At 37.7% G+C, this 20,366-nt stretch overlaps 1 protein-coding gene across 8 annotated transcripts in view; it reads right to left on the reverse strand.

The window, feature by feature from the left end:
- LOC129774749 (anoctamin-8) overlaps positions 1-20,366 on the reverse strand; it is a 106,874-nt gene that overhangs the window by 75,069 nt on the left and 11,439 nt on the right. The gene's annotated exons all lie outside the window — the stretch shown is intronic.

The following is a 20,366-nucleotide window of genomic DNA, read 5'->3' on the forward strand; positions in this document are numbered from 1 at the left end:
GTAATCATTAGAATGATGTATTTCACGTAATGTTAATTTCCGGTAATCTCATCAACTCAGAGCTATCAGGGGAGCTCACGAAACTCGTGTCTAGGTTTTGTGCAGCGGCAATAAATTTACATTTCCAGTATTCTGTGACACCGGATACTGCATGTTAGCTCTTTTTGACACACACACCGATAAATCAGCAGAGCCGAAACAGATAGTTTCCAGTTCAGCAACGTGCTGACCTTACTGGATAAACCCTCAATGTGGCTTTTCTCAACCGAACCGCAAAGCCTTCGGATGTGGTAACGAAGTAAAATACTGGAGGCGGAGCACGTACCAAAAAGCGTAGTATTAATCCTACGGCCGCATGAGTTAGAAAATGAGTTTGTCGAATGTACTATTTATGTGAGATAGAAGCGCGCATACGAGAATTTAAAATAATTTGCCCAGGCAGTGAATTACACTGTTACTAATGAGGTGAATGTCATTATTTTCTTCGTCATGGATAATTTATGACCGAAACACAATTTTGAGCCAAAAATCGACACGATCAGTGAAATGTGATGCAGCATTAACATGCAGAAAAGTCAAACTTTCTGAATTGCGATATTTGAATCGAATTCAGCGATCTATAGTCATTTAAAACTCTTTTAATATTTCCCGGTCAATTTTACATAGTTAACCATGATGCTAAATCACAAAGTTTGTGTTGTTTAAGCTCAATAATGGTACTTACTGTCGGAAGGCGAACCATTCTCGGAAAATGCGGAAATTTATTTATTTGTTGTTTTTGTTATGTTTTCACAAAAGTAGAAAAGTATTCAATTCATAGTTTTGCAATGCAAACACATGTAAACAAACTGTGTTCATCTTGCATTTCTATGATTGTGATGAAAATTCACCCTTAGGAAATTACGTACCTTAAACTAAACAAATTACAAGCTGAACAATATCCAAATTTGACAACTGTTTAAATAAACCGTAGTTCCCAAACCAGATCTGTTTACGAGCAATATAACAAACACGAGAACGAGTCAGAGAGTTGATTAAAAAAAAAAAACAACCCCATTCTCATTCATGAACTTCGTATCGCTAGAACTGAAAGAAATTAAATGACTACTGATAGCATGCAACATAGTGTTTTTCGAAATTAAAGTTTCTGCTCACTTCTCGCATGTGAACAAAACATTTATGGAAGGTACGCTGTGAAAAACGACAAGTGAAAACATCCAGCTGAAAAGTTATATCAGCGATGTAGTTTGTGAACAATCCAACAAGAAAAAAAAATCTACACGAAAGCTTCTGAAAAGTTGTGTTGTACAAGGTAAAAAATAAACGAGAGTTCAGGCACGCAGTATACTATCCACGGAGTTGAATCATTTTTTGTTTATTGGTGTTACTGCTAATGATGGGAGTGTTTGATTTGACGAACATAAAACCGTGCCCAATTTGATGGCCTTGGAAAAATGCTCATTCAGAGAGCATTAAAATGTTTGATTTGAAACAACAGCATTGCGCCTAAAGTGAATTTCGGCAAAGAAACACTAGCATAAACAAGAAATAATGAATGGTAGAATCGCCCTGAACAGATCGAAGAAATATCGGAGATAACGAGAGGTCTGACCCTAACACTAACATTGATAAATCAATGAGACTCAACCTTTTGAATGAAAATATCAAGATTAAAAAAATTTCTAGGTAATTTGTAATTTGGTTCTAATGCGCACAGTGTGTCATTTTTGTTCCAGTACTTAAACTATATCTTGGAAACCAGGGGTACCAAATATGTATTGATACATTCTGTCAAATATATACCGAGAATTTGTATTTTAAAAAAAGCTTCATTTATCATAATGCATCGAAATCCGGACACTTAAGCGCCTACGATAATAACATCAACTGCTAAAAGATATTGACAAATAGTATGAAAAATTACCGTCTCTATAGAATTAGAAGACATTCATGTGAGTTATAAATCACAGAATTCCACAAAATCATGTTATATTTGTTCAAACATTGAAAATTTCTTCATTGTGCCGTGAGATAAAATCCGCTCACTTTTTTAATCGTGATTTGAATTCCGATCAATTTTGCTATTAATTCCGGCACATGTTGTCAGCAGCATTTTTTTGAGACTAATTATTTATTAATTATTGTAACACTTATAAACCGGTGCGTCATGAGTAGCGGGACTAAATGGAAACACGTTGGGTAAAAAAGTTTTTTTGACGTAGGATTACGTCTTTCGGGAACATATTGGGGTACAAATTGAAAATCGAGAATCGAGCACATCGCGAAAATTGTCCATTTTCAAACGCTTATTGCTCAGTCATTTCATGATGGATTGATGAAATTTTTGCGTTAATCGATTTCGGCACTCCATAACAATTTTTATATTGAATAAAATAATATATATCATTAAACTAACTATCACACAATTGAAAAATCTCAACCCCTATCCTAACGGAAATACCCACTTCTGATTGGTCGAAATTGACGACACATGCGGCGGTTCCCTAACAGAGACATCAAAACCAAGCTGCCTAGAGGAAATCGGAATTGCAAATACATGAAAGTAGGGGGAGCTTTTGCTCCCGCCGAGATGTGTTCCCAAACAGAGACATCAAAACCAAGCTGCCTGATGGAAATCGGCATTGTAAATACATGAAAGTCGGGGGCATTTTTATATTGCAAGTAAGAAGAGTGATACGAATAATTCTAGCAAATAAAATTTAAATTTGGAACATTAATGTTGGTTGCTTCGTGAAACTCCATATCAATGTCCGATCGTGTATTGTGAAAAATTTTGCACAAGGGTAGGTGTAAAATTGTATACGATAGCCGTTGTGTTAACCCTTTCCCGTACAACATAGAGTCTCACTACATATAGTACATATAGTATTAGGTATTGTTAGTCCAATTAAAATTCACATTGGGTTGAATAAACAATCAGAAAGTAAAAATTATAAAAGAAAATTACCTTTCCCATTTCAAATATGTTTTCGCTATATTAAAGTAACATGTTTTAACTGATAAGAAAAATTGATAATTGTGTTCGGTATTAATAATTATCTTATATTACATTGGTGAATTTTTTTTCTTTATTTCATCAACACGTATCACAAGAGGCATCTCGTCTAGGATTATAGAGGGCGGTTCTCATCATATCTCGTTCCACTTCGGTATCCTTTATCTGATACGCACCATCCAACGACTGTTTATCATCCTTCTGTCATCATCACCCGGTAAACACTGGTGGAATGGACAAATACCCAACAACCAAACAAAACAGTCCTTTTCAGGTCCACCTAATCATTATCAAAGAGTTTAACGATGTAATTATCCAAAATCAACAGATAACCTAACGGAATCCTACGTCAATTATGCGGTCGTGTCTCGGACACAACCCTCCTGTGACTTTTTTATTAATTCAATTATTGCATTTTCACAAGTCAATACAATGCACAATGGTCCAGGGAACAAATTTAAGTTCTTATCATTATAGATAGATGTAAACATAGTTCGATATTGTTGTAGCTCCAGTTATTTTAAGCAACTTTATAGAACTTTTTTTTGTCTATCTTTCAATACGATTTAGCGCTTTTGTTCTATGTTACGTTAGGTTCACCATGAAAAAAACTGTTTTATGCTCTAACTTTTACATTCCACATTCTACATGCAAACTGTCTTCGGACGACTTTTAGAGCTTACTAAAACAAATACTTTTCGATGTAGAACTCATCCATAATGTAGACACTTGTTGGGTTATCAGGTATGTACATAACTTCAAAAACCTTGAGATATACTCCTACACTCTGTCCAACTTCTATTAGACCACCCTTATTTTATTTCGTTGCAACTCAAACAGTTAGAATTTCAACAAGATACATTCATACATTGTTGAATGCTTATAATGAAGTATATTTAACGTCAATTTCGTTTAAAAGAGTTGTTTGTTTATTTATTTTGCTTAAATATGTCCAGTTTCTATAAGACCATTTCAAAATTCATAAGTATTATCAATGAAAAATTCAAAACGATCGACTGATTCACATGTCAATAATTGGCAACCTTGTCATTTTGGATAATAACCTGGAAAATTCGTGTTGGGATACTATTTACAAAATTCTGCTGAACGGATTTCTCGATATTTTTCCATGTTTCCGAAATTGCGACCTTGAGCTCTTCAATCGTGGTGTACCGTTTTTCCCCAGTGTAGATTCTACGTACAAGGATCCTCCTGAGATTTTCAACAGGATTCAAGTCTGGAGCCGGGCAGTCCAAACAGTTAAGTTTTCTTTCCTTAATCCATTGCTTAGTTTCTTTGCTGATATGAGTAGGAGCATTGATTTGCTGGAATGTGATTTTTTTATGACGATATCCACGCAAAAAACGGTAGGAGAGAAGATTCCAGAACATGTATGTTATCCTTAAATGATTTGAAAACTCTTGAACTTTCCGGTTGCACAGAATCTCTCCCAAACCATGCACGAGCCTTCACCAAAACTTCTGGTTGAAAAATACTGTTCCTTCTTCTGTAAATCATGCCAGTACCCGTTGAAACTGGTCAGGACCATCCAAATTGTACTTTTTTTCGTCAATGAAAATAACCTATACATTGAAGAACTTTTAGTTATTGTATATAGCAAAATGTATTTTTTGGAAACCATGTCTTTGTCACAACATACCATGTCTCACTGTCAGTTCATGTGGGCTTTGGTGAAATTCAAACGTCTCCCGATGTGAGATGGTGTAAGATGACGAGCTTTAACCTTTTAAACCCTCTTTATGTGAGGATTTTTCACCAAAACATGACGAACTGTCACCCGAGTAACATTGAAATTGAAATATTGCTTTATTTGCATAAACGATTTTGAAGTATTCGAAGCTGTTCTAGCTATTTTCCGCTTATCCCAATCAGAGAGCTTCGCTTTACGTGGAGCTCTTTCCTTCTTACCGTATTCTTGAGGATTCGCCAAATAATTGAGCACTACTTGATTGGATTGTCCAATCCTACGAGCAATTTCTCTGATACCAAAATTTTCTTGGTGAAACGCATTCGATTTGTCTTTCTTCTCTCTCCGTGAGCACTTTTCCCTTCGGCGTTTTCCAGATTTATTGATCAAAACAACTAAAACAACGAAAAATGTAACTGGTCTTATAGAAACTTGACACTTGAAAAATACAAAAACATTCGTTTACGCTCAGCGCTTGCACACACACATATGAAAATCATGCAGCGTATTGTAGTCACCAATACCTACACACTAGAATATAAATTGATGCATTGTTTGTTTACAATGACACAAAGCAGCAAGATAAATCCTGGTCTTATAGAAGTTGGACAGAGTGTACTGCTTGAAACCATGCACTTATACAGCCATTCCATGCCCAACAGATATAGCGGTTCTCAGATTTTCGTCAAAAGTGGTAATTTCGTTCTTTATCGCAAAACAATAGACCGCCTATTTTTTATTTTTTTTATCAGGGTGCCCACGTACAGCTGAACAAAAATCGTAATTTTTGAAATTTTCGCTGGGTATTATTCTAAATGACATTGCAGCGAAATTGAGAAAGATACATGTTGGGTGTCAAACAACAATTTGTAGAGGGGTTAGAGAACTTTAATTTGGTTGATAGAAGCATTTTTGGGGTAATATTAGCAATAACACTTTAACAACCACTAACTTCTATGTTTATCGCTTTCAAAGTGTTATTTAAATCCACTTATTTAGAGGATTCTCAACTATATCTTGACAATATTGTCATGTCTTTCATATGGAAGCAATAGAATCTTTCTACGTAACGTACTTTTCGAAGTAGAGCATTCAACTACTAAACAATATTGACATATCAGAGCATCAAAAATTAACGTTCCTATAGAATTAGAAGGCTTGCATGTAAGTTATGAATCACGGAATTCCACAAAATCATGTTATTTTTGTTCCAAATATGTGTGTAAAAAATGTATATGTAGGGTACCGATTACCATATATTAAATACCGATTGAGGATGCCCTATGCAGAAAAAAAAAATTTTGTGTTTTTTTTCTGAAATTTGGTTTCCAACCATATATAACCACAAGTTTTGAACCCCTATCCCCTATTTTTAATCGCGATTTTGATATGTTTGTATAAACAATAATCAAATAATTTAACCGTCCTTCGTTTTTCAAACAGAACAAATTATTCGGTCCCGCATATTGCTGGATGCATTCAATTGAATTAAAGAAGCGAGAATTGCCTCATACACAAAATTTTAGTTCGATTAGTTGACAAAATACGCCCTGAGGAATTCGATTTTCTCAGAATTTCCAGATCTGTCTTCTGATCAACTTCTCAGCCGTATTCTGAAATTTGATCGTGTCCGAATTACCCGAACGGATCCAAATTTTGTATTCTGTAATCCGTTCGACTCAAGCCCAATCGAGTTGTGCAAATGTGTCAACCCTGCCATGCAATTCAACTTAGACGACAATCAGCTCCTTGAATGACCGACAATTAAAAACAACTATTCATTGAACAATACAAAACACAAAATTTTACCTATTTTCTTCATAGTTAAAACAACGCATAACAAAAAGGCTAATTATTCTTCCATGACTGGAACAGAACAACAAGTAATTTGTAATTCCTAGGAAAAAACATCCAAATACTTTATTTATTTGTGAGGTAACCTGAAATTATCTATACGAATAAATTATCTTTGTGAACAGAGCCCCACGTTGGGCGCCAAATGTAACGAACAGAAAACTACCGGATAACTGAACGACAGAAAAAAGGAACCATCAAACCCGAAACTCAAACCGCACTTATCATCTCGCGTCTTTTTTTTTCTTTTTGTGTTTTATTTTTCCACGACTCACGGGTTCGGCGCTCCCCACTAGTGTCCCAGCTTTTCGGACCACGCGCACTCTACCTCTTAAATCTCCTATACTTCTCCCACTTCTAGACTGTCCTTTTTTTCGTGGGTGGCGTATCTCCCTCAAAAGTCGCAGGGAAGTTTCAGTGGAGACCATCACATCGAGACACGAAACGATGCAACTTCCCTGTCGACATACAGATAGCGCTAGTCGAAAACTGTCAGTTTCGACGAGGTCAAACACGACGTTACACAATTGACGAATTTACGTTGGATTTACAACCAGATGGCGCAGCGAGTAAAATGAGGACTAAGTAAACGATGAATAGGGTGTTTTGCGCTAAAAATACTGCAAATCCTTCTCGTATCGACCCCTACATAATCAATGATATCAGTCAATTTGATATAATATCGAAATTATCCATAGTATCAATAACCGGTAATCTAATGTAGGTGTCGCATGAGCTGATTCAGCTTTGCGTAAATTCGTCAATCTGACGATTGATTCATTTCAGCCATTGAATGTCGTCAGTATATAGTAAGAAAGTTGGAGTTTTGTATATATACGATGGTTTCAATACGCGATTTGACCAATGTCATAGATAATCTTCGAAAATTTTATGTTTGATGATGCATACCGGTTATTGATACTATGGATAACTGCGATGAAATCGATATCACATCAAATTGGCTGATATCATTGATTATGTAGGGGCCGATACGAGAAGAATTTGCAGTATTTTTAGCGCAAAACGCCTTATTCATTGTTTACTTAGTTGAAAAAAATTAATGTTACAATACTTATAACAAGCCATTCCTCGTAATGTACATAGCACATTGTAAAATGATGATTTTCTAACCTTTTCAGCGTGGAAAGAATACATGAAACCGGGAAATTTGAAGATAAAGTCTGATTTTTCTAGAAAATTTGAACGAATTTCATACCAAAAAAACAAAACAACCTCCAGGAGACCTCATTCAGTTGTACAAAACAACGATATTATCAGTGTTAGAATATGGCAGTTTTTGCTTCCGATCAGCTGCCAGGATTCATATTCTCAAGCTGGAGAGAATACAATATCGTTGCTTGCGTATAGCCATGGGGTGTTTGCATTCGACACATACGATGAGTCTCGAAGTTTTGGCAGGAGTACCCCCGCTTACTCTTCGGTTCACAGAATTATCCTACAGATTTCTCATCCGTTGCAAGATCATGAATCCATTGGTAATTGATAACTTCGAAAATCTACTCCAACTGACTCCTCAGTCAAGTTTTATGCCTTTATACCATGAGTACCTTACTCACGACGTGCACCCTTCACCAGGCATCTCCAACCAAGTTTGCTTCCCATACTTCTGCAATTCCTCTGTCATTTTTGATCTGTCCATGCGACAAAAAATCCATGGAATCCCAGATCACCTACGCTCCGATTCTATTCCGCCGATATTTTCGGCAGAATATGGGAAAGTTAGATCTGATAAAATGTTCTTTACTGACGGTTCATTCATAAACGGGTCCACTGGCTTCGGCATCTTCAATGAAAATTCCAGTGCCTCTTTCAAACTCAAAGATCCTTGTTCCGTGTATGTCGCTGAACTGGGTGCGATATATTACGCATTAGAGATCATTGAAACATTGCCCATCGACCACTATTTTATTTTTTCAGACAGTCTCAGCTCAATAGAGGCAATCCGCTCAATGAAAGTTGATAAACGCTCATCTTATTTCCTAACAAGAATAAGACAACTATTGAGTGTTTTGGTCAAAAAATTATTCAAGATTACCTTAGCATGGGTTCCCTCTCATTGCTCGATTCCGGGGAATGAGAAAGCGGACTCGCTAGCTAAGGTGGGCGCTTTAGAAGGCACACTTTTTGAAAGGCAAATTGCTTATAATGAATTTTTCCACATTCCTCGTCAGTATACGCTCGTAAGTTGGCAGCGCATGTGGAGTGATGATGAGTTCGGTCGTTGGTTACACACGATTATCCCTAAGGTCTCGACGAGTGCATGGTTCAAGGGATTGAATGTAGGTCGTGATTTCATTCGCGTGATAGCTCGGCTTATGTCCAATCACTACAACCTAGACGCGCATCTCTATCGCATTGGGCTCGCAGCAAACAATCTTTGTGATTGTGGCGATGGCTACCACGACATCGAGCATGTTGTCTGGTCGTGTATCCGGTTCCATGCTGCTCGCTCTCAGCTCTCTAGAGCACTGAGAGCACAAGGCAGACAATCGGATATCCCCGTCCAGGATATCTTAGGTAGCCGGGATCCTGATCTTCTGCTTCATCTATACCTGTTCCTCAGAAACGCCGATGTCAACGTTTAATGATGTTTCCTTCGTTGTGTCCCCGTTTCATATCCCTCCTATCCGATCGATAAACTTTTACTTAGTCGCGGCAATACATACACACACTCTTTACAGATGCACGGGCCGAAGGTTGTGCAGTCCACTGATTATTCAACAAGAGCCAAAGGTTGTACCGCTCATGACAACTCTACACGAGCTGATGATTGCGCCGGCTAGTGACCATTCTATCCTGGATTCCTCGAGTCGAGAAAGACGCACCACGCTAGATATGGGGTACAGACAAGGGGGGCGTTGCTGATTAATGGTCAGCTGCATCCCAATAGGAAGTATCCCGTGTCGGGCACACGTACAGAGCATCGAAGACTGCGACATACCAATTATGAGAACACTTGTAATACTAACCTCGAGTCAACCGCGAGTAATCGGTTACATATTACTAACATAGTCTAAGCAAACATTGTCAAAATATTGAACTCCCGGCCCCGTTAGGCTGACGCCATATGAGCCTTAATAAAATATATATTTTGGATAAAAAATAAAAAAACCTCAATTTACTCGCTGCGCCATCTGGTTGTAAATCCAACGTAAATTCGTCAATAGAGTGTACGAATATGGATGAATTATTTCGACGTTTGTTTTGCGACAAAGCAAGATGCCCCATTTGCATGGAACGATTGAATTTGAGCCGAACGGATTAAGGGTGCAAAAGTCGATTTCGATCGAATCTAGAAATTCGATTGAGTTTCAAACCAATCGGATTCTGGAATATGAGTGACTGTTCGATACACAAAGCATTTTACTAGAGATTTCACCAACGGCACGATCTCAAGCGGACAATCATTCACAAATATCAACAATGTTAACCTTAAATTATAGATCTTGACACTTGACACCATCCGATCAGACTGATCGAGTAGCCAAATATTATCGTCCCGAAGTTGTCGGTTTTCGGGGTTTTAAAAAAAGTGATGCCAAATGTCTGGAAATTGCACGAAACGGAAAACAAACGACGAAACACGACGGAGCACCAAAGTCATTTTATCGAGACAACAGTAAATCTCGACACTATAGAATCTCGCTGTGTTATAATACTGTTCTTTTATCTCCTTTCAACGCATTATATGCGGTCGTTCGGGTAACTGTCTTTCGGGTATTTAACCGAAATATCGATATGACATAATCGAAAAAACCATAGCAAGTCAACGAATCTCGATTTCCATCCGAAAGTTGGTAGTAAAAGATTGTTTGGACGATGTATCAAAACAAAAGTATTTTGAAAAATATTGTACTAGTTATGGAGCTGTTTAGGGAATTTTACAGAAGTACCAGGAGCTCGGATTTGTGGCTGACAGAACCTGAAGAGGAGGTATGCGTGCAACTGACCATCGTACTGACGCGATGATTATCCGGGAAATAACTAAAGAAAAATCCATCAATAGCAATTCAAGCAAGGAAATTCACTTCAGCTATCACTATCCGATTACCGCAAATGATTCTCAATAAAGAGAAAGCACGGCTAGATTTTGGAAAAAGTACAAAAACGGGTCAAATGCCTCTGAAAACGTGCGTTTGAATCAAAAACGAGTGGAAGCATGGGGAATAGCAGATGAAGCGTTACAAGATCAGCATTTTCTTTAATAATAACGCAAATAATCTCTTCCATTTCCAAATCCGCAATTGCAAATCCGGTTTGAAAACGTATTGACGAGTGAGTCATAAATAGCGGGACTAAATTTATGTCACCTTTTTTTCCGCCACACGCGCTAGAGAGAGACAAACAGCTATGTGTGGTTTTGTTTTCCTCTTTGTGGGCGTTGTTCCTGCTAAGTGTGTTTTCTTTTGTTTACTATGAAGGTCGCGGAACAGAGTTTCCTCCGAGAGCGTGTCTTCCGGATGCTTGGACAGTATCCGAAATCGGAGATAGCTACACGAAGAACTGTTTGCCAAAAATTGTTGTGACCCATAATCAAATACAAGCGCGAAATATTTCAACTGAGTTAATTCCATTGTAGCTTCACTTCTTTACCGTGATAATAAAAAAGAAAAAGAGAAGAAATAATTAGCTGTTTTCCGTTATGGCATAAATAAAGTGCATCACATTCACGGCGAGACTTTGTATTCCACACCATATCAAGTAATTCGACCGGAAAATCTCTGTTTACACTTAGATACAAAAAAACTGAATCCTAAATCAACACAGAGCCACAAAAAATTCCCATTGCACGCCATTGAACCTCCAAAATCATGCAATCAAAAAATTTGTGCTGAATCCTCAAGTGTTGTATTAAGTCATCTACTAAGCAGTAGTACTGTTTTATGTATTACTATTGGGACAAGCCTCAGAAGCTATATATTTCACTGTGCTTTGTATTTCAACGAAGCCTAACATTAATGCTTAATTCAAGAAACAACTCAAATATGACTCCCTTTCATTAATGTTTCTGGATACATTAAAACGATTAAATTCCCACTGCAATCAACAGAACAAACCTTCCTGCCAGGCCTGAAACACTAAAGAAGGAAACCACGATACACTAGGGACCTATTGTAAGACAGAATTGCTGGAAGGTGAAAAACCCGGAGAAACGAAATGAAAAAAGCAGGAATGGGAAGTTGTTGACGCCATCCAAAATAACCGGCAGCCGAATTGTTTGTCTGTTCTTTCTATAAACGATTCGAAAGAAAAGTATTAGAAATAGGATTCACTCCAAAACCTGCAGCACGAAGTAAACCGATGAGTTGGATATCCTTCCTTGATGTGTAGATTGGCCGACATTACAGACCACATTTTCGGTTACATAAGGACAAAGACAGTGGGATAGAAACGAAAATCGATAAATTCATCGTAACGAATGAAAGGATAATGTCTGAAGTAAGGTTCCCGTTCCCTGTTTTATGTCAGACTGATGAACTTGATTGTATTGTTTTTTTTTCAGCTGCATCTGTGGCGTGTCTTGTACTCAAAATTCTATTTATTATTGATTGAAGGCTAACTGGTGGAACCATGTTGGACTGAATGAACATGCATACAGTGTTGCAAAAACATCAAACAACATATTAGGTTCGGGAAAAAGTTATCCATTATTTTCTCGATACCTGGCTTTAGTGATCAATATCTCGCGTAATATCGATCATGCAATTTCAGGTATAGACTCGTTGTAAAGTAAAAAAAAATCTTTTGCTGTTTTTTGTTGTTCAATTCAGTTGTGAGTTACAGGGTATTAACAATGAAGGTCAACAAAGGGAAAAATCGGTACATTTTACACTTTTGTTTTTATAAATGCGAAAATGCAAGTCAGGCCGCTGAAATAGCGATTGATGTGTATTTTGCCGATACTGCAACAATAAAATACGTGCAACTTAATTTATTTTTCAAATTTTTTTTAAACTTTGTTTTAAATTTTTTTTTCTAATTTTTTTTTAATTTTTATTGTGTTGCATCAGGACAACGCAAGGCCACAGATTTCCGAGAGCTTGATTGGGATGTTTTTATGCATCCACCTTATAGTCCGGACCCGGCACCAAGCGATTACCACCTTTTCCTCGCATTGCAAAATATCCAGAGTGATAAGAAATTGGGATGAAGAGAAGATTGTAAAAGTCTATTGCAAGAGTTTATTGTTAATAAGGACCAAGACCTCTAAGATAGAGACATTACGAAGCTTTTAGAATGGCAACCAATTTTGCAAGTAAACGATGCATATTTGACCCAAATCGGACAATCCGAAGCATATTGAAAATAGTTTTGAATTTAACCCAAAAATAATGGATTACTTTTTCCCCAACCTAATATAATACTGGCTCATCAATTGTAAATCAATGGTAAAATAAGCAAGTTTCAGTAACGACATAGAAACATGTCGTTACATCCAGAAATTTGACAACGGAAATAATCTTAAATTCATAAGAATCAACTGAGGAATAATAACATTCATATCAAAATTATACATAAACAAAAGACTGACAACTGGCAATATAACATATCACTTATTAGGTTCATCAACATAGTCCCTCACATTCCGACGTCATTTTTGTAAAACGATTTATTCTTGTCCTAAGAACACGCTTCAGTTTCATTGCACTTAGATCTTTTCTCCTAGAGCTCAACAGACATGAAAGCAGGAAGCAGTCGCTAGCTGCCAGACTCAGAGGGTTCGATGAATGGAAAAGTGATTCAAAGTGCAATTTGTGCAATTTGTCATTGTTGTCTGCAAATTGTGACACGGTGCATGGTCTTGTAAAGGGTTCATTCTTTTTCTATTTTTTTATTTTTTATTTGATGGAAAAAATGAAATAACATCAGAATCGATTGCTTCGGGATGTTACTCAACCGGAAGAGTTCAGGACAATAATTCTAGAGCAACATGTCAAAAGGGCCTATCTTCTTTGATCGATTCTCTTGATCGATTTTCTTTTGCGATAATCACGGCTTTTCAGATAAATTTTGCTCCAGTTTTGTCATATAGTTTGATACACGAACTTCCCTTTCATATTCCTTATCGGCGAACACATCAGGAAAAGCTTTAACCGCTGAGTCATTAATGAAAGAGAATGTAGATAAAGAGAATCGATCAAAGAAGATAGGCCCTTTTGACATGTTGCTCTAGAATTGATACAGTCTGACTCGATTATATATGATTGGATTATATAAAATTTTATACTCGATTATATACAGTTCCAATTTTTTTTTAAATCTCAAATAAGACTACTTTCAGGCGAAAATGAAATGTATCAACGTTAAAGTGAAATTTAATTGGCTACTACGAGTAGAGTGAAGTAAAAATCGTGATTTTAGTAGATATCGCTTGAAGATTAGAAGTTTTTTAACTGTATCCTGTATAAAATTTTCTTATCTTTCGAATGGAAGCAATTTTTGAATTAGAGCCAATTTTAGGCAAACAAAGTCCGAAGAAGAGAAAAAGTTCAATAACTCCGTCATTGTTCGAACTCGAACATATACATAGAAGGATTTTTATCATCAAATATGATCCTCTTTCAACTCCTGAAAGAATTCGGATTTTTTCTATGGGAAAGATATTTTATGACTTTAAGGGGATGAATCAAAAATCAAATTCTTTTATATTCAAAAAACGAAAAATAAGAGTATAAAAAACAAATAAAAACAATATTTTTTAGACTCGATTATATACAGGATTCGATGATATAAAATGAAAAGAATTCCGAGACTGTATATAATCGAGTCCACCCTGTATTTACTAAAACCAGGTGTAAAACAAAAAACACTCTGGTTACATTTATTCGTAAGTTAAGAAGCTCCAAAAGGTCATTCCAAACTCATATTGCGCATGGCGAAATAACTATAAAAATAAATAACTGCTGGATCAGCTATCAGCTCGTCTCGATTCGTTGGAACTATATTGATAGTAGGATAAATACTTTAGGCACACATTCAAGAATCAGAATAATGATGATCGATTCACTTAAAGTCTAGACACATTATAATTTTGTCGCAGCACACATCATGGTTGCTTCTGAAATGTTTTGAGGGCAAATTTTTGAGTGAGTTGTCCTTTCTCAGTGACGGAAGTTTTGTTATGATTCAATCAGTTCTAGAAAAGTTGTGACGGTGGAAACTTAAAGAATAGAACTAATCCTGGAAAACCAGTCGGAAAATCTACGTGTTCAGATTCGAAAATTATCAAATACAGTAGAACACTGATCATCCGCGAAATGAAGTTCCATAGTAATATTAATTTATTGTTCGGTACACCTACGATCAAGAGCTACAATGCAAGCATGATTGGAGCTGAAACAATTATGTCGTCGACCGACGAAAAGTACATAAAAATAAATTTTGGCCAGCTTCCCAATTGACATTTCCGTTGCATAGTGAAAGCAGACTGGATTTCATCGAAATGACTCTTCCAATTTCTCCCAATTGAGAAACTCAAATTGATAAGCAAAAACTAAAAATTTAAGCTTAATGTACCCTTTCGACCTCTTAGTCGGCAGCCATTTTAGTTTTTTTATTGCAAATTTCTCCATGTTACCAACGTACCCAATGGTATGATATACTTGTACAAAAAATGTTAATAGTAAGGCCTACATGATAGAGGCATGCATTGAGCATGATATGATTGGACAGCAACCATTCTAATGAAATCTCTATCAATGTTTAACCTAGACTCTCGTCGAAACTTTGTGGATAAAAAGTGCCGCCTTCTTCCAAAACGTCTCCTTCGATTATGCCCACTGATAAGTGCTTGCTGTCTGACGTGATGCGGCGTTGAACTCACCAGAATAAAAATAGGATTTAAAAAAAAAATATTAAATTTCTATACTTTGAGAAATCGTAACCATTTAAGAAAAGTAACATAAAATATTCAATCCGAATACATCCTAGGACTAACCATTCTTGAGATATAACCAATTTCATATAATGAAAATATGCTCCCGTGGCCGAGTGGTTAGCGTCCCACACTATCATGCCGGGGGTTCGGTTTCGATTCCCGTTCTTGTCGGGGGAATTTTTCGTCAAAGATATTGGCTCCGACTTGCACTGTGGTCACGCGTAGGGTTGTTAGTGCCATTTAAGAAGAAGATATAATGAAAAATAACAAAAAAATAACAGTGTAAGAACAAATAAGAAAACGGAGTATCCAGAATCTTTTTTTTTTTGCAAAAAAAAAACATTACTCGAAATCAAGATGTCTGATTAAAATATGATACAGGACAAATTTGTTGTATAAAGGGTGTGTCACATCAAATTGCATCACGGAAAAAACGCTGTAGAAATTTAATTTTTAGGAATTATATCTTCAGCTTTCGTTTATAATCAGATAAGAGTGTATAGATCACGTTGGCCATGCTTCACTGTCAATTTTTCGTAAATTTGGAAAAATGTCGTCGAATGAAAAATAGCGTCGTGAATTAATCCTGCGCACTCATTTCGAGAATCCGGAGTTGTCACATCGGGACATCGGTAAGATGCTGTGAATCGTCCAATCCACGGTCAGCAGAGTACTAAAACGATACTTCGAGAACCTAACCATCGACCGGAAGGTGAAGAACGGCAAAAATGGATGCTCCGTCAGTGAAAAAGATCACAAGCGCGTAGTTAAGCAGTTTAGACGTGATCCGAGAAGTTCGGTCCGGAATGTCGCCAATAAGCTGAATTTGTCAAGTTCATTCGTCCAGCGGACCAAGCAGCGGGAGGGCCTGCGTACATACAAGGTTCAGAAGGCTCCTAACCGCGACGAAAGGCAAAACATGGTGGGGAAGACGCGAGCCCGGAAGCTGTACACCGAAATGCTGACGAAGCCGCATTGCCTGGTAATGGACGACGAAACCTACGTCAAAGCGGACTTTCGTCAGCTGCCGGGCCTGTTGTTCTTCTCCGCAGAGGACAAATTCAGCGTTCCGGAGGAGATTCGCGAGCAGAAACTATCCAAGTTTGCCAAAAAGTACATGGTGTGGCAAGCGATCTGCTCTTACGGAAAGCAGAGCGCCCCCTTCGTGATGACCGGCACGGTAAACGGGCAGGTTTACCTTAAGGAGTGCCTACAGAAGCGCTAACTACCACTATTGAAGCAGCACGAGGGCCTGACCATCTTCTGGCCGGATCTCGCTTCGTGCCACTATTCAAAGGACGTGTTGGAGTGGTACGAAGCCAACGAGGTCACCTTCGTGCCAAAGGAAATGAACCCGCCCAACGCGCCGGAGCTTCGCCCAATAGAGAAATATTGGGCGATTATGAAGCAGGCCCTCCGGAAGAACCCAAAAGTTGTGACAAAAACAATCGGATGGGGTCGGGGTAGTGGCCGGATGATTTGGCCTGGAACTGCTTCATATAGAAATCAAAACCATAGTCCTACATCAAAACTTTTTATTTCATTATCCCGGGATAGTTGATTTCTTGAGCTCATATTCCAATGACCCTTAGGTATCAAAACAAAACATATCACTTATTAGGTTCATCAACATAGTCCCTCACATTCCGACGTCATTTTTGTAAAACGATGAAAACTATGAACGATGAAGATTAGAAGTTTTTTAACTGTATCCTGTATAAAATTTTCTTATCTTTCGAATGGAAGCAATTTTTGAATTAGAGCCAATTTTAGGCAAACAAAGTCCGAAGAAGAGAAAAAGTTCAATAACTCCGTCATTGTTCGAACTCGAACATATACATAGAAGGATTTTTATCATCAAATATGATCCTCTTTCAACTCCTGAAAGAATTCGGATTTTTTCTATGGGAAAGATATTTTATGACTTTAAGGGGATGAATCAAAAATCAAATTCTTTTATATTCAAAAAACGAAAAATAAGAGTATAAAAAACAAATAAAAACAATATTTTTTAGACTCGATTATATACAGGATTCGATGATATAAAATGAAAAGAATTCCGAGACTGTATATAATCGAGTCCACCCTGTATTTACTAAAACCAGGTGTAAAACAAAAAACACTCTGGTTACATTTATTCGTAAGTTAAGAAGCTCCAAAAGGTCATTCCAAACTCATATTGCGCATGGCGAAATAACTATAAAAATAAATAACTGCTGGATCAGCTATCAGCTCGTCTCGATTCGTTGGAACTATATTGATAGTAGGATAAATACTTTAGGCACACATTCAAGAATCAGAATAATGATGATCGATTCACTTAAAGTCTAGACACATTATAATTTTGTCGCAGCACACATCATGGTTGCTTCTGAAATGTTTTGAGGGCAAATTTTTGAGTGAGTTGTCCTTTCTCAGTGACGGAAGTTTTGTTATGATTCAATCAGTTCTAGAAAAGTTGTGACGGTGGAAACTTAAAGAATAGAACTAATCCTGGAAAACCAGTCGGAAAATCTACGTGTTCAGATTCGAAAATTATCAAATACAGTAGAACACTGATCATCCGCGAAATGAAGTTCCATAGTAATATTAATTTATTGTTCGGTACACCTACGATCAAGAGCTACAATGCAAGCATGATTGGAGCTGAAACAATTATGTCGTCGACCGACGAAAAGTACATAAAAATAAATTTTGGCCAGCTTCCCAATTGACATTTCCGTTGCATAGTGAAAGCAGACTGGATTTCATCGAAATGACTCTTCCAATTTCTCCCAATTGAGAAACTCAAATTGATAAGCAAAAACTAAAAATTTAAGCTTAATGTACCCTTTCGACCTCTTAGTCGGCAGCCATTTTAGTTTTTTTATTGCAAATTTCTCCATGTTACCAACGTACCCAATGGTATGATATACTTGTACAAAAAATGTTAATAGTAAGGCCTACATGATAGAGGCATGCATTGAGCATGATATGATTGGACAGCAACCATTCTAATGAAATCTCTATCAATGTTTAACCTAGACTCTCGTCGAAACTTTGTGGATAAAAAGTGCCGCCTTCTTCCAAAACGTCTCCTTCGTTTATGCCCACTGATAAGTGCTTGCTGTCTGACGTGATGCGGCGTTGAACTCACCAGAATAAAAATAGGATTTAAAAAAAAAATATTAAATTTCTATACTTTGAGAAATCGTAACCATTTAAGAAAAGTAACATAAAATATTCAATCCGAATACATCCTAGGACTAACCATTCTTGAGATATAACCAATTTCATATAATGAAAATATGCTCCCGTGGCCGAGTGGTTAGCGTCCCACACTATCATGCCGGGGGTTCGGTTTCGATTCCCGTTCTTGTCGGGGGAATTTTTCGTCAAAGATATTGGCTCCGACTTGCACTGTGGTCACGCGTAGGGTTGTTAGTGCCATTTAAGAAGAAGATATAATGAAAAATAACAAAAAAATAACAGTGTAAGAACAAATAAGAAAACGGAGTATCCAGAATCTTTTTTTTTTGCAAAAAAAAAACATTACTCGAAATCAAGATGTCTGATTAAAATATGATACAGGACAAATTTGTTGTATAAAGGGTGTGTCACATCAAATTGCATCACGAAAAAAACGCTGTAGAAATTTAATTTTTAGGAATTATATCTTCAGCTTTCGTTTATAATCAGATAAGAGTGTATAGATCACGTTGGCCATGCTTCACTGTCAATTTTTCGTAAATTTGGAAAAATGTCGTCGAATGAAAAATAGCGTCGTGAATTAATCCTGCGCACTCATTTCGAGAATCCGGAGTTGTCACATCGGGACATCGGTAAGATGCTGTGAATCGTCCAATCCACGGTCAGCAGAGTACTAAAACGATACTTCGAGAACCTAACCATCGACCGGAAGGTGAAGAACGGCAAAAATGGATGCTCCGTCAGTGAAAAAGATCACAAGCGCGTAGTTAAGCAGTTTAGACGTGATCCGAGAAGTTCGGTCCGGAATGTCGCCAATAAGCTGAATTTGTCAAGTTCATTCGTCCAGCGGACCAAGCAGCGGGAGGGCCTGCGTACATACAAGGTTCAGAAGGCTCCTAACCGCGACGAAAGGCAAAACATGGTGGGGAAGACGCGAGCCCGGAAGCTGTACACCGAAATGCTGACGAAGCCGCATTGCCTGGTAATGGACGACGAAACCTACGTCAAAGCGGACTTTCGTCAGCTGCCGGGCCTGTTGTTCTTCTCCGCAGAGGACAAATTCAGCGTTCCGGAGGAGATTCGCGAGCAGAAACTATCCAAGTTTGCCAAAAAGTACATGGTGTGGCAAGCGATCTGCTCTTACGGAAAGCAGAGCGCCCCCTTCGTGATGACCGGCACGGTAAACGGGCAGGTTTACCTTAAGGAGTGCCTACAGAAGCGCTAACTACCACTATTGAAGCAGCACGAGGGCCTGACCATCTTCTGGCCGGATCTCGCTTCGTGCCACTATTCAAAGGACGTGTTGGAGTGGTACGAAGCCAACGAGGTCACCTTCGTGCCAAAGGAAATGAACCCGCCCAACGCGCCGGAGCTTCGCCCAATAGAGAAATATTGGGCGATTATGAAGCAGGCCCTCCGGAAGAACCCAAAAGTTGTGACAAAAACAATCGGATGGGGTCGGGGTAGTGGCCGGATGATTTGGCCTGGAACTGCTTCATATAGAAATCAAAACCATAGTCCTACATCAAAACTTTTTATTTCATTATCCCGGGATAGTTGATTTCTTGAGCTCATATTCCAATGACCCTTAGGTATCAAAACAAAAATCACGCACTTCCACCGTATTTTCATCAAGTCGGCTTGCTAAAGGTCTTCGTTTTCGAAGTTGTCACGGCAGCTTTGCTTTGCTTGTTTGTTTA

Source organism: Toxorhynchites rutilus, chromosome 3, assembly GCF_029784135.1.
Source record: "Toxorhynchites rutilus septentrionalis strain SRP chromosome 3, ASM2978413v1, whole genome shotgun sequence".
Lineage (NCBI taxonomy): Eukaryota > Metazoa > Arthropoda > Insecta > Diptera > Culicidae > Toxorhynchites > Toxorhynchites rutilus.